The sequence below is a fragment of the Ricinus communis genome, chromosome 7 (genome assembly GCF_019578655.1).
Source record: "Ricinus communis isolate WT05 ecotype wild-type chromosome 7, ASM1957865v1, whole genome shotgun sequence".
NCBI lineage: Eukaryota > Viridiplantae > Streptophyta > Magnoliopsida > Malpighiales > Euphorbiaceae > Ricinus > Ricinus communis.
In genome coordinates this window covers 23081189-23096505 of record NC_063262.1, presented here as the reverse complement: position 1 = coordinate 23096505, position 15317 = coordinate 23081189, and positions in this window count along the sequence as shown.

Genomic DNA, 15317 nt, shown 5'->3' with positions numbered 1-15317 from the left:
CCGCGCACACTAGATTTTGCGTCAATGATAATATTTTATATCCAATAAGTTTAGACTGGAATAATTAGGAAATCATTAAATAATTAAAAGTAACTAATAGAAAAACAAACAGCATCACCAACATTAGAAAATCAATTATGAAAATAATAATTATGTTTGAAACTAAGAAATATGAAAGAAATCTAAGTGAAGAGAACGCTCCACCAAACTTTAAAATTATCTGACTATGAGTACATATCATATCCTCTTTGATCAGATATCAGTCCAATATACATGAGTTGAAAGATGGGACTTCCTTAGATATCAAGAGTGTATAGGGCAGCTAAAGTCTCATAAGTAACAAATCAAGTTATTGAAGTAAAGATCATTTTGGTGATTAAAAATAATTATTTAGATTAACTTTTATGATAAGATAATATTAACTAGGAATTTTGCATATATAATTAGTTCTTAGCTCTGTAATTCCTTTGAAATATAATAAACAACTTTCTTAGAGGCTAATTAAGATGTTGCTCCAGAATACTTTCTCTCGCCAAATTATATAGAGCTAATAATTAAGCAGTAGGAAATAGAATTGGTGTTGGATAACTACCAAGATTAGCAACTGAGCATGCACTTCTTTTCTATTTGCATTGGATTCATTTCCTCCTTTAAGGGAGATAATAAAGAAGATAAGTCATAGCACATTCTTTATAAGAGAGATAATAAGTCTCAAAAGTAACTCTCTGTTCACCAAAGAGGATTGTCCAGATTGTTATAGAGTTGAGCGATAGTGTGAACATCAAAATCAAACCCTGTAATTAAAAGCAAAGAGTCATATATCATTTTAGCTTGATTTGATTCTTCTATTAAGCTTTTAAAAATATATAAAATTTTAAAATAAAAATTAAAATACGTAAAAAGAATAAAAGACTAACCAAAGAAGTAATAGTTGAAGAAGAGCCAAGATTAAACTGATCGTGTGTAATTGAAAGTTAGCATTATTGATTCTCAAGAAAAGAGTTGATTTGGCTATATAGAAAGCTTCAAAATATTTATTAGTGACATGACTAAAAAATAGAAAAGAAACCATCAAGCATTCTCTTGTCACCGAATTCAAATTATAACAAAAAATCTAATAAAAAAGACATAACCCACAATAAAAAAAATAAAAAAAGAGAAAGGAGTTACCTATTTAATGTGGAAAGGAGATAGAGAATCTACCGATAGTGCCATAAGAAGGAGAGGAAGAGAAATAAAATTGGAATAAAAATAGATAAATGAACAAGTTATTCTCCACCAACAATCAAACACAAATACTATATGTAAAATAGTAGGAAGAAGTTTAAAGTTATTAACTCACACATTTACCTAAAATTGGTTGAGCGTTGACGTGGATAATTGTAGGCAATGGATAAGCTAGAATTTTTCCTAATCCTATTTCAGCAATTAAATGAAGTCGCAACACTTCAAAGCAAATTCACCCCGAGCTTGTATTGGTGTAAGTCAACAAAGCCTGCTTTTATTATTTCTTCTAAAATATAATATGAAATAAAAATAAATATATTCTTGTAAAGTTCATGGGAAAGACATTCTAACAAATAACATTTTCATAATTATCTTACAAATCTCAATATAATGGACTAAGAATAAAGAAAAAAAAGTGAAATAAAAAGAAAAAGAAAAATTAATAGTATCAATAACTAATTTCATATCAAAAAAATACAAAAAGAAGAACAAAGAAATAAAAGAAACTAGAAAAGATAGTGAAAGAGTCAAGATTTGACGAGAAAAAAAAAAGGAGTAACAATAGTGATTTATGGAGAAAGAAAATCAACAATTATTATTAAATTCTAATAATAATAATTTAGTGGTATAGAAAGTGGAGCTGTAACAATTTAGAGAATGGTGTTAAAAAGTGTATAAAATACCAAATAGAAAAGAGAAAATATGTGTTAAGACATTGTTTTCATATATAGATGAATGTGTTCTTTCGCTTGTTAAGAAATCTGATTTGAGATGCAAATACAAGATTAATAAACAAATGAAACCCAAAAATAAAGGAAAAGAAAGAGAAGAGCATAGAACAATAAATGTATATATTAAAACTCTGAAAAAAATAAGAAGAAAAATAAAACATCCAATACAAACTCGTCTTCATGATGCTTATCTTTGAGTTATTAAACATCGCGTCAAAGAATAAAGAAAATAGAAATTTAATTTTCTCCTTGTCGCTTCTTTTTCTTCTTCAAGCAGTAACATAAAAAGAACAAAAAAGAAAGGGACAATGGAGGAGCTCAGGCGTTAAAAAGAATTCTTTCAGCAAGTTTCATTAAAGATCCTTCAACTATCTGTTTGGTATTAAATTTTTTTTCAAATAATTGTATGGTGATGCATATGTTGATCTAAATCTAATTTTTGTTATAAGCGATGGTACATGTTGGGAATCTGTTTAAGTTTTGATGATATGAAGGGTAGAGCTCCACATTAGCATTCTATTCACCGTCCACATTATATTTGATTTTGGAAAAATTACCTTGTTGGTACTAAATCTTTTCCACTTATATCCAAATAGTACTAATTCTTTAATTTATTTCTTTTTAGTACCACATTCATTATTTATATTTCAATTAATAATACCTATCGGGTTTCCGGTAAATTTTTATTGATGTATTAATTAGTTTTATGCTTATATAAACTTTCGGTTATCACGTCATCAAAAATTATTAGAATTCCAATACGTACTAATGCCACCAAAAGTATAAAGTAATAATAATGTTAATTCATTTCAAGGGTTTAAGGAATATTGGTAAAAGGTTGTATTAATATTAGTCTTTCATCAATGTTTAGGTGGGTGTTTACAAGAGAAGTGTTAGTTATTTCCATATCTAGTATGGTCCTAAAGATTAGGAGGAACATGGGTTCCGATTTTTTAGGAGTAGTGCTTAGAAGATGTGTGGAATGGTGGTTCGCTTATTGAGTATGTTACTGGTTTAAGTGGACTGTCAAGTATTGGCGAGTTCTTAACTCGCATGGAGAATTCACCTTTAAGCGAGTCTCTATTAGCTACTGTAAATTGAAATAAAAATAATGAATGTGGTATTAAAAAAATAAATTAAAGAATTAGTACCATTTGAATAGAAGTAGCAAAGTTTTTGGTACCAACAGAGCAAATGTGACGTGAATGATGAGTGGAATGCTGATGTGGAACTCCACCCTTCACGTCATAAAAAATTAAACAGATTCCTAATAGGTGCCTTCACTTGCAACAAAAATTAAAATTTCGATACCGAAAAAACCTTCACCTGCAACGAAAATTAAAGCTTCGATACCGAAAAGAAAAAAATTAAAACATTAGTATCAATTGAAAATGTAGGCAAAAGTTTGGATACCAATACTATTACTCCTTTTATTCTCTTTATATAACAATAAAATAGTTTCATAATAAATATTTAACGAAAGGAAGTAGCAAGTGACCAGAGTAATTAATTACCATCTGTAAGTCTCAAGTTAAACTAATTTTAATCCGATGGTCAATACAGAATTAATCTTTTGTCTTATTTTGATACCATTTTTCTTTTTAATCGGTCTAATAATATAAATCACATTTTTTAATTATTAGTATAATGATTAAATGTCTAAACTATTTTCATTAAATAACATAAATATTAATTTTTATAATTATTTTTATTATTTTAAAATTAAAAATTACTATATAAATTCTTTTAAATTTCAATATAAATTTTTTTTGAATTTTAAAAATTATAGATAAATTGATAAGTTTATTAACATTTAGATTACGTATTAAAAATTTATTAACAACCAAATTTTTTTCTGCCATTGTAGGTATTTTAGTAAGAAAATAATTTAAAATAGTGGTATTAATTAAAAAACTAAATTTCTTAATTTATATATAAATTAAAAATGCCCTATCAAAATTGGACGGAGGGACAGCTTGTTTTTATTATTCTATGTAAAAAGAAAATATTCTTAATCCGAAATAAATGGACATCCACAATGAATTCTTGTTAAATTTTATTCTTTTTTACCAAACTGATATAGTCTTATTGAAAACGTGTTTTAATGGAATTCTTTTTTCGCAAAACCCATATTTACGTCCCTATATTGTTCCATTCATCTATTGCATCTTAGTACTTTTATTTTTATACTCATTGAGTCCTTATATAAACAGATGTTAGGCGCATGCTAGTAACCATCGTTATTTGCTTGTATTTGTCTAGTTTCATTGCCAATTATGAGAATTGGTACTTCCGGTGAATCAAAACGACATAATTTTGATTTAATAAGAGGCAAGGTAAGTATATTTCATAAAAATAAGATTCATATCTTTTGTTTATTTTCTAATAATATTCATTTTTTTTTGTTTCTTTTCTCAAATTCTGACATTTTTTTCATGGAATTTGGTTGAATTTTCAATTCTTAATTTTTCTTATATAGAGCAAAAAAAATTCTTATAAAGGATATGAGAGAGAAAAAAACTTGTGATTGCGTAAACGCAATTATTAAGAGGTTGTTACTGCTGGAACTGATAAAACGGTAACTAGTGGAAGTACTGATTTGTTGATGTGTCTGCTGTTGTTGCAGCAGTTGAGGCTGCAATGGTGAGCTTGCAAGAGAAGTTGTTGATGCTGCTATTTTGGCATTTGCTAACACGGTTGTGTATGTAGCTGGGTTTTATTTTGCAGCAGGGACTGCTGTAATTGTTTTTGCTACTGGTTCTCTGTATAAGGGTTGATTGCTGCTCTATTTATTGCTGGAATTATGTCTCTTATAACAAAGAATTCAGTTGATATGAACTCTAAAAGTAATTTTTCTAATTCTATTCCTTATTGAAACCATATTTCTAATCTTATTGGAACCATCGAGTTAGCATTGACATGGATTTTATTCATTAATTAGGTTTTTAAGTTAATCATATGGAAATTATTTAACGGTACCGTTATTAATTTTATAATACTGTTAACATAAGGACTTAATGCATACAAAAGTAAAAGTATGAGGACGAGTTAAGATGCAATAGATGGATGAGGATCAATCGAAATAAAGTCAAATAGTATAGGGACCAAAAACTATTTTTGTCTTCCCTTTTTTTTTTGGATAAGATGTTTTGATGGGATTTTATGTTCTAGTTAATGGCTTTTTTCATTTTGATTTATTTACGAAGAATGTGACATGGAAGTAAAGGAACCGTAAGTCGGTCAATGGTTGTGAAGTTGTGTGACCTGAAATGATTAAAATTCATATTCTGACGTCAAAAAGATTAAAAATAATCTTTTAATCATTTCTTGTTTAATGAATGGTTTCCATCGCTCAATTTCTCTAAGAAAAAATACAAAACAAAATTTCTAACGCTCAAAACAATTTTATTGAAAGTTGGTAAATATATACCGTGGAATTTCCAGTTGGTTCTATTCTAATTTTGTGCAAATCGATTTTATCTGTGTGGAATTTTATAAAAAGGAAAAATATAAAAGGAGTTTTTATTTTAAATAAAGAATTATTGGAAAATTTTTATTAAAATATATTATTAATTTAACGTATTTTCATTTTAAAATTTATAGTTTAATTATTATTACTTTAGTATTATGTGAATATAACTGTTACTAAATAATAATCAAATTATATAATATACTGTTAAAAAATTTTGATGTGACACACAATAACTATTGTTCTTTCAACTATTATTTTAGCACTTGCTAAAGCTGTTGTACAATTTAGCCGCTATTTGCCAACGGTCATATTTATAAGATACCAAAGTGATAAAATATAAACTACAAACTCTAAAATGAAAATATGTTAAGCCACATAGTACTTTACTGAAATTTTTCTAAAATTATATATAATTATAAATCATGACAGATATAAGTATTTTATTGTTAAAAATTCTAATTAGTAAAAATTTTACTAGATTTACTCCGTTCAGCCATCATTATCAAGTTGCTCATGTATACTAACGTAGTTTTAAAACTTAATAAATTTTAACTTCATGATTTAACTGTTAGATCCTATAAAAGAATTAATATTTTCATTCTAATAAAACTGATTTGATGATTAAATGATAAAATTAGGTGTTGTTAAACTTTAAACTCATGTTATCATATACGGACAACATGATAATAATAATTTATTACAGTAAAAATTGTGGGGGGTTCCTTAGTGCTTGTGAATTGGTAGTAGTGTTTGGAGTCTTATTTCTTGTTGTTGCATGAGATTTTGTGTCTTATGTAGGCATGCCCTACTAGATATGCGGGAAAAAAACTCTTTCAGATTAGTAATGTAAGAAAAAAACCTCAATAAAAAATATAAAGTAATTATCTTACCTAACTGCCCTTGTTTGGACATTTAGAGATGTTATGCCCTTTCTTATGACAGATACCATAAGTTTGTTTCTTCCTTTTCTTGGACAACTTAGAAGTTGGATTAGCTTCAGTCTCTGATTTAATTCTATTTGTTCTTGGCCTTTCGGGCATCTTAACCACTAGAGGAGGTTCTATTGGCTGATAATTTTCACCCTTCATGAACCTTTTTTCAAGAACTGGTTGTAGGGGGTATTCATAAGTCTTCAAGTATGTAGACTTATGATACCACTTTGACATTACAATCAAAGGGTCAATCTTGGAGTAATATAAGGCATAAATGGCATGTGGGCATGGGATGGGTCACGGGCGCCGATCACGGGATATTGGGGTGAGGCGACAGTGGAACATGCCACGTGATGGATTGCATCAGGACCGCGTGTGCACCGATAACCTGAGACAGGTTGTAACGGTTATTTTTGGGTTTTGCCCTAGTCGAGTATAACTTTTTAGACTGTGGAAGTTTAACTACCGGAGGAAGGTCCTTGATCGAGCGTTGCTCTTTGGGCGCCGGCTTATTTGGGAATCAAGTTTCCAGGCTCGATTTAAGGATCCTGGTTGAGCTTCGCTCTCTGGGCGCCAGACCTATTAGAATAAGAGAGCCAAAAGGCTACTAGTATTGGGGTTAGAGTTCTACTGAGGCGCTCGTCCCACAAGTATTGCAATTATATTTTCTTTTGAATTATAGCACAACACGTACTTTAGTATAAAGTGACATGATATCTTGATTTAATAATTGTTTTAGGATTATATGATTTTAACTCAGTCTCAAGGTTGATAGTCTCAAATTTAATTTTTTAGGTGACAATTAGAGTTCTTCGTCGTCTTGCATTTGACAGCCGGACCTCCTTCTCTATCAGGCCTATTATAAATAATTCCATACTTTCATATTTTTAATTGTTTTAAATTCTAGACTCTCTGCAGTAGTATACCTAATATGTTATGTTTGATCTAGACTGTAGCAAATTGTAGAGTGATTTTATTGTCCAGTTAGAGACTTGTGTTTGGCAATGTCGGTCTGGTATATTATTATATTTTTACATGCATATTTGAAATGTCGATTAGTAAGGCTTACTACAGGTCTTTGTGGCCTTAAGCCTACCCATTTCCTAGTGCTGGTCACGAGCCCACAGAACGGGTCATATGACAGGATGCTAGTGAGTTCCCATGCCCTACATGTACATAATTCCTTATCCAAAAAAACTATATGTTTGTTGTCATCTTCTCATATCTCATAACCCACATCTCTATTAAAAACAACTTTGCAACCAACAACCAGCTCCTTATTATCTTGATACATTTCCACTGCCTTTGGACTCCATTCATTGTATCACCTAGCAACCATTGCTTTTTTTTGTTTTAATTTTGTTCATGCTTTACAATCTTATCTCCTTTAGCATACTCACAATTGGCTTAAAATATGCCTATCAATAAGCTAAAACACTCTGAAATGTTATTGTCAACCATTCTACTAGAGAAGTATGCCCTACACCAATTAGATGGAGGATACTTCATAAGATCCTCAACTGCCTTTTTGCTAATCTAAAAAGAATATATTAAAGACTAATATGAAAAAGATGCAAATAGATATACATAACTTAAGTAATTAAGTTGCTTTGATACTCACCTCATCTAATTTGGTTAGGTTTTCCTTGAATTCTTCATTAAAAGTGCTCCAAACACAAATTCAAAACCTCTTTTTTAGTTCTCCACCTCTCAATTCTTTGCACCAATTCACGTAAATGTGCCTTGCGCAGAACCTGTGCTCAACTTCAGGCAATATGTAGTTTACAACATCAATTAAACCCTACATCTCAATCAAACCAGTAAGCAAGATGTTAAATCAATGTTAAAGATGATAAGGAGAAATAAACCAATAATTGTTTGAAAGATATAAAAGAAGTTTATAGCTTTTGCATATCAGTGATCAAGGTGTATTCTGTTCCATCACCGAGCTCAAGCTCTTGAGCTAGCCAAGCCAAAAACCATCTCTAGTTATTTTTAATTTTCTTATCTACAACTACCCAAGCTACAACACTATCTATTCATATGCATCCTTACCAACTGCAGTAAGTGTTTGGCCTTTCACAACACCTTTAAGAAGCTCTCATTAAGTTCGATTAGTTTTCTATGGCCACTTTTCCAATGCTTTTTTTAATGCATCAAAGCATATAAACATCCTCTTAAAAACCCTTTTACCTTGTTTTAAAGATTCTATGCATAATTCAATCTCAACTTTGGTCCTTAGGTACTCCTCTTCATAGCATTTGCATAAGCAGCTAGATAGCCAAACTCAGCCCTACAAGTCCCATCTAATTCCTGTATAATCTGCCTTTTAGCCCTTTTTCACTTGGCAAAGCTAACATTAATCTTGAACACTTGTTCACACTCTTGCTTCATGTCCTTTACCTTAAAGTCTGATTGCTTGTAAATTTTATTCTTAAACTATTTGGCTAAAAAAGATGCAGTAGCACTAGGAAGGCTATAGTTTTGTAATACTTATATTCACTAACTAGGGTTTTAACAGCTAGACCTAGATTTTTGCCATCCTTTGAGATCAACAGCATATAAGGACACCCTTCTTCATTGATGCATCTAGCCCTAATTCTATAAGGTTCGTTTTGGTTTAATCTCAACTTCACTCTAATAGGCAATGCATAATCAGCAATAGCAGCTCTAGCTTCAAAAACATTTGCAAAGGTCATTCCAAGCATGAATGACTCTTTTCATCTCCCTTGTCATACATAACCCTCTCCTTAGGTGCTGAAGTTCCTGGTTCATCACTACTGTTATCACTATCCTCATTAAGATACTCATCATTCTCCTTAGAACTCACATAGCCATTAAGGCGTCTATAAAATTATCATCTAATTTGGACACACCACCTCACAATCTATCTATATGATAACCATTGAAATAGCTACCTTGTGTATGAATTTCATTATTTACAACACTCTCATTATGTGGTTCAGTTCCACCTAAATCACCTTCTATTCTGTCATTTGAAAATTCAATTTGTAGTAAAAGGTCAACCTTATTATCTTTCTCAGACCATTTTAGCTCTAATAAATTTTTATGGCAAAGGGTACATCTTCAACATGGTCCTCATAAAACTCCAACTCTGCCACCTTTTGTTTATATAATTTATTACCTTCATAATTGTGTCATCACCATGTACTAAGAATAACCTATCACTTAAATCTTTACCAGGTTCAAGAACAAAAATATGCTTCACATTTAAAACACCCAAATCCTCCTCATATTTTTAACAATGTGTATATATGATAGAAAGTCTGGATCAGAGTCATGTGCAATACATACTTCACGATTAGCATAATCAAGGTCAAGGTTATATAACCACCGACTGCCATAGTTAAATTTCAAATCCACTACTATTTCCATTCTGCATTATTCAAAATAAAACAACTCATTTTAATTTATACTTTGTGAATCGGAACCTTTTCACAGTAAGATACTTATTATTGTGATTTATAACTATATATCATTTTTCTGTCTAAAATACACTAAGTGCCTAATTCGAATATAATCTGTTTAACTAACTCTATCAAAACATCAAAACTAAATATAAACATATTTATTAACTAAATTATACAAGTCGATTCATGTAACTCGTTTAATAAATTAAATTAAAAAAACTTATTATAAAAAAAATACCTCCAGTGACCAAACATTCAAAATCTAATAGTTTGAAATTTATAAGCATCTTCCAAGCACAAAGCTTGAAGTCCACATACACCTCTCTTGGATTTTTTAAGCATAAAAATCACTAGATTTTACTTCGATGTCTACTATAAAACCCTTTAATCACATTCTCGTGTTCTCTCGCGTGCTTAGATTAGAGATTTTAAATAGATAATTGTGGCATTCTATTTAGAAAAACTAAAAGAAACTTTAGTATGTAACTATAAAATTTAATAATTATTAAAGTTTAAATTCAAAAGCAACTTAAGTCAAATCAAAGTATTATCATATTTACTTAAAATACTCACAAGTCTGAATGCGTTTTTATATTACAACTCATAACTCTTTTTTTTTCTTGAATAAACTCCTAGTTACTTGTAATTACAAGGGAAAAAGCTCATGTTTGCCCCTAATGTTCGGGTCGAGGAGCATATTTGCCCCTAAACTAATTTTAGACCAAATACACTGCAAAACAAGTTTTAAGTCTTATATTTCTCCCTCTATTAATGAAGACTAGCCTTTAAAAAATGGTATCGTTTATATTTCATTGATGTGACATCAATTAATTGAGAAATCATACCTACTAAGTGCCATGTAAGCAAAAGCCTAACTACTAAGCCTATTTCAAGCGGGTCTTTTACCGCTAGATTAAATTTTATGGAATTACTCTCTTACTTACACCCATTATGCACAAACGAACAAAATTCCCAATTCCCACATCTCTCTTTCGAACCTTAATACTATGAATAATTACATTTACACCAAGAGGGAATCACAAGTGAAAATGGCCCTTTTGTGGGTTTGTTGAGTGTAAAAGCGACAATCGTGGCTGAGGTAAGGTGAGTTACTTTTCTAATCCCTAAATGGTAGGATTGTAGTTGGTCTTTTGTCTGTTAAGAAGAGTTTGCAGTCATTTTAGTATATAATATGTGATGATATTTTGTGCAATATATAGAAAATGGTCCCAATTTGATAGTAAAGTAACAACTTTACTTTATATTTCTTTATTGCATGGCAATATAGTTAATTGAAATGATTGTCTTGCATGGTTGGCCATGCTATGAGAAAATCACACATAATCAACACTTCAACATCCCCTAAATTACAAAACTAAGAATTACAAAATACTTACATTTAACATTTTCCTTCCTGAATTTATATATCACCCAATGCTCGATGCAATCTTAATTAAATATAAAAAAACTAATTGACAGATGTTTTAATTTCAATTGAGAAATCATACATACTAAGTGCCATGTAAGCAAAAGCCTAACTACTAAGCCTATTTCAAGCGGGTCTTTTACCGCTAGATTAAATTTTATGGAATTACTCTCTTACTTACACCCATTATGCACAAACAAACAAAATTCTCAATTCCCACATCTCTCTTTCGAACCTTAATACTATGAATAATTACATTTACACCAAGAGGGAATCACAAGTGAAAATGGCCCTTTTGTGGGTTTGTTGAGTGTAAAAGCGACAATCGTGGCTGAGGTAAGGTGAGTTACTTTTCTAATCCCTAAATGGTAGGATTGTAGTTGGTCTTTTGTCTGTTAAGAAGAGTTTGCAGTCATTTTAGTATATAATATGTGATGATATTTTGTGCAATATATAGAAAATGGTCCCAATTTGATAGTAAAGTAACAACTTTACTTTATATTTCTTTATTGCATGGCAATATAGTTAATTGAAATTAAAACATCTGTCAATTAGTTTTTTTATATTTAATTAAGATTGCATCGAGCATTGGGTGATATATAAATTCAGGAAGGAAAATGTTAAATGTAAGTACTTTGTAATTCTTAGTTTTGTAATTTAGGGAATGTTGAAGTGTTGATTATGTGTGATTTTCTCATAGCATGGCCAACCATGCAAGACAATCATTTCAGAAGATTCTGCAGTTGTTTCTGATGATCCTAATGATCAAACTAGATTTTCCATCCCACGTGAGAGATCATTGAAGAAGCTCAAGCCTATAAAACCTACAACATGCATTCTAGAAGAAGTTAACTTTGCTGGTGATGGCTTTCAAGTCATTACACACACTAACCTGCCCTTTCAGCCCCTAGGACTGCAATGAAAGGAAGGTCTTACCATTAGTGCCAAACAACTACAAGCCTAGAGAGATCAGATGTTGTTGAGACAAAAAGCTAGTTAAGATGATTCAAATGCTTCTACAATAATAACTTAGTCTTATTTTGTTTGACAAATAATTTAGTTTATTTTTATAGCCTTGCTAGTTTATAGGTAATATTATTTTTGTACAATATGTGGATGAATATTACAAGTTCCTTAGAAACTAGATATCAACTATTGAATCAAGTTCCATGGAAACTTAAATGCATTTTTTATTTTTGTTATTTTGACTATCAGTTGTAAGTGCTTTAAATCTGAATTAGGAATTCTAGATGACACTTGTCTAAATATGAATTAGGAATTCTAATGACACTTATTTTTGTGCTATATGTGCTTTCATTTTCATCTTAATAATTTTAAACTACACAAGACAGATTAATTCACTAAAGTTAAAAAAGATTTTCTTCATTTACTGGAAAGGAAGTATACAGATTAATTCACTAAAGTATACAAATTGAACAAATTAAATTCATAGAGCCATAACCCCTAAAACATCATAAACAACCCTATAAATAATATCCAAGAAAGTATGGCAACAACAAATGCAACTTTCGTCTTCTTCTTTAGTCTTTCACACTCTATAAAATTATAGTTCTTCAATATCCTTAGTTGAAGCCATAACTATACAACCTCACTATCGATTTCACCAACTGGGTACACACCTCTTCTCTTGGTTTTTAACTATCTATTTTCAGCTAAAAGATACTTTTGCTCCAATTTCAACTGATTCAGTAACTCCCTAGCCCTATCACTGAGATCTTCATCGTACCAATTGAAATATTCATAGTTTCCTTCCTGCAAAAATAACCAGTCAACAATTGTTTGTATTTCATTAAACATTCAAAATAGACATAGCATAATTACTTTGTAGTTTGGGCATCCATAAAACCTTTGCCTAGGGTTTTTATCAGTCCATAAAGTCCATCTAGGAGCCTTAACTTTAAAACCACAAACTTGACAATGAGAGTACTTCGTAGGTTTGGGATAATTGAATAGAATATTTGTCATCCTTATTATTATAGCTGTCGAGGATGATGATAAAGCTATAGTTAGTGGGTTTTGCTTTCAAATTTCTAAATTCCCCTTTTTTCCCTTCCCAAATTTTTGAGAGCTTTAGTATTAGGGTTACAACTATAATTTTTAAGGAAGAAAAAAAGGGAAGGAGAAACGTATTTGACCATTATGAGAGGGCCTAAGAATTATTCACACAAGTGTCTTTCGTTTATACTCTTCGTTAATAAAGGGGCAAATATTACATTTAAAGCTTATTTTGGAGTGTATTTGATCCAAAAATTAGTTGAGGACTCCTCGACCCAAACATTAGGGGTAATAATGAGCCTTTTCCCTAATTACAATAAAACTTTTAATAACCGGGAGATAAATTAAAGGGAATTTTTCAGAAATATCCTAGAATCAATAAAAAATATCATTTTTACTGTGTAAATTTTTTTCTTTCAAAAATATGGTGTGGTTGTTTTTTTATTTTTTTAATTATTTTTTGGTTGTTTTACTAAAAACCAACTAAAATCATATTTTTGAAAAGAAAATTAAAAAATCGTATTTTTTATATTTTCGCACCGTAAAAATGAAAAGAAAATTACACTGTATTTTTAATAAAGGAAAAATATGCATTCTAGCCCCCTAACATTTACCCTCATATGCAGATTGGCTCTTAATGTATTTTTAGGGGCAAATAACTGAAAAAGTGAGGTTTTATTGTCATTTTGGCACTTCTATTAACGATGCCTCTTCAAGCTGGACCATCCATTATTTGAAAGATTATGTGGCATTTTTATTCTCATTTTTAGACTTCTAACCATCTTCTTTCCTTCGACAAAAAAAACTTTTTCTTTCTCTCTCTCTCAAAAAAAAAAAAAATAAACATTGCCCATTTCTTATTCTCTAATGAAAATAAACATTGCCCACTATCATTACGTTTTGATCAATAATACAGCAGCCTCAAAGCAACAACACCATGATGCAATTTCCATGGAGGAAATGTTAATATTAAATCCAACCTTTTTTTATCACTTATCAGTAGTCCAAATTTCATCAACCACCACCACCACTTTTATTCCTTATAAACCAAATCCAATTTGAGTGTAGCAGTGGAGGAGAAAAAGAGAGAATGAGGGCGAGGAGTAGTGGCTCTGAGATTATTTGAGTGCAATGGCGAAAGAACCCACAAGAAAAGAAAGGACGCGACTGAGTTTTTAGTTTTTGATGGTGGATTTTCATGATGACTATCTAAACTAGTGGTGATACTTCCAAAGAGGATTTGAACGCTTCATTATGTTCCTGTAACCATGAGTCAGAAAGTGACCTTTCTCTAAGCTTAGGTCTCTATGAATCTAAATCACTAGAAATATTTAGTGATATTGCAAAAATCTCCATTTGGGCTACAATTGAGAAAATGTATGTCAAAGGATTTGCTACTGCGGTTAACTTCTAGCAGATATGGGTGGTGATGATGTTCATCAATGTTTGTGGCCATTAAGCAATTCTAATTTAAAGTTACCATGTTGAATTGTAAGTGGAGATAGACGAGGAGATTAATTGGAAGACGTGCCTTGGACTATAATCCTTATTATCTAATGCATAAACTGACATAGGAGAATCTCTATAAAAAGTTGGACCACAATCTGAAGCAATTTCTAACTTGTTTGCACCATATGCAGTATTTGTAATCCTCTATTTGCTTTTCATGAGTTTCTTTGATTTATGATAACTGATAAAATAGAGCTTGATGTTGGAGATAGTTGACCAACAGTGAATGTCAATGATGACCATGGAGATGATGGTAGTGAGTATGATGGTATTTTAATTATTTAATTTTCTGATAAAAAATAATAATAGAAAATTAAAAGAAATAGAAGATTAAAAAATTAAAGTTTTATTTATAATGAGTCTCATTTATAATAAAAGTCAAAGAAAATATAATATATCAGTTTCAAGTAACGACAATTTATTTTTTTATTAGTAAAGGTGCCAAAATGTTAATAAAATCTTATTTTTTTAGTTATTTGCTTCTAAAATTACATTAGGGGCCAATCTACACTCGACGCTACACATTAGAGGCTAGAATGCACATTTTCTCTTTAATAAAAAAATAGATATTTT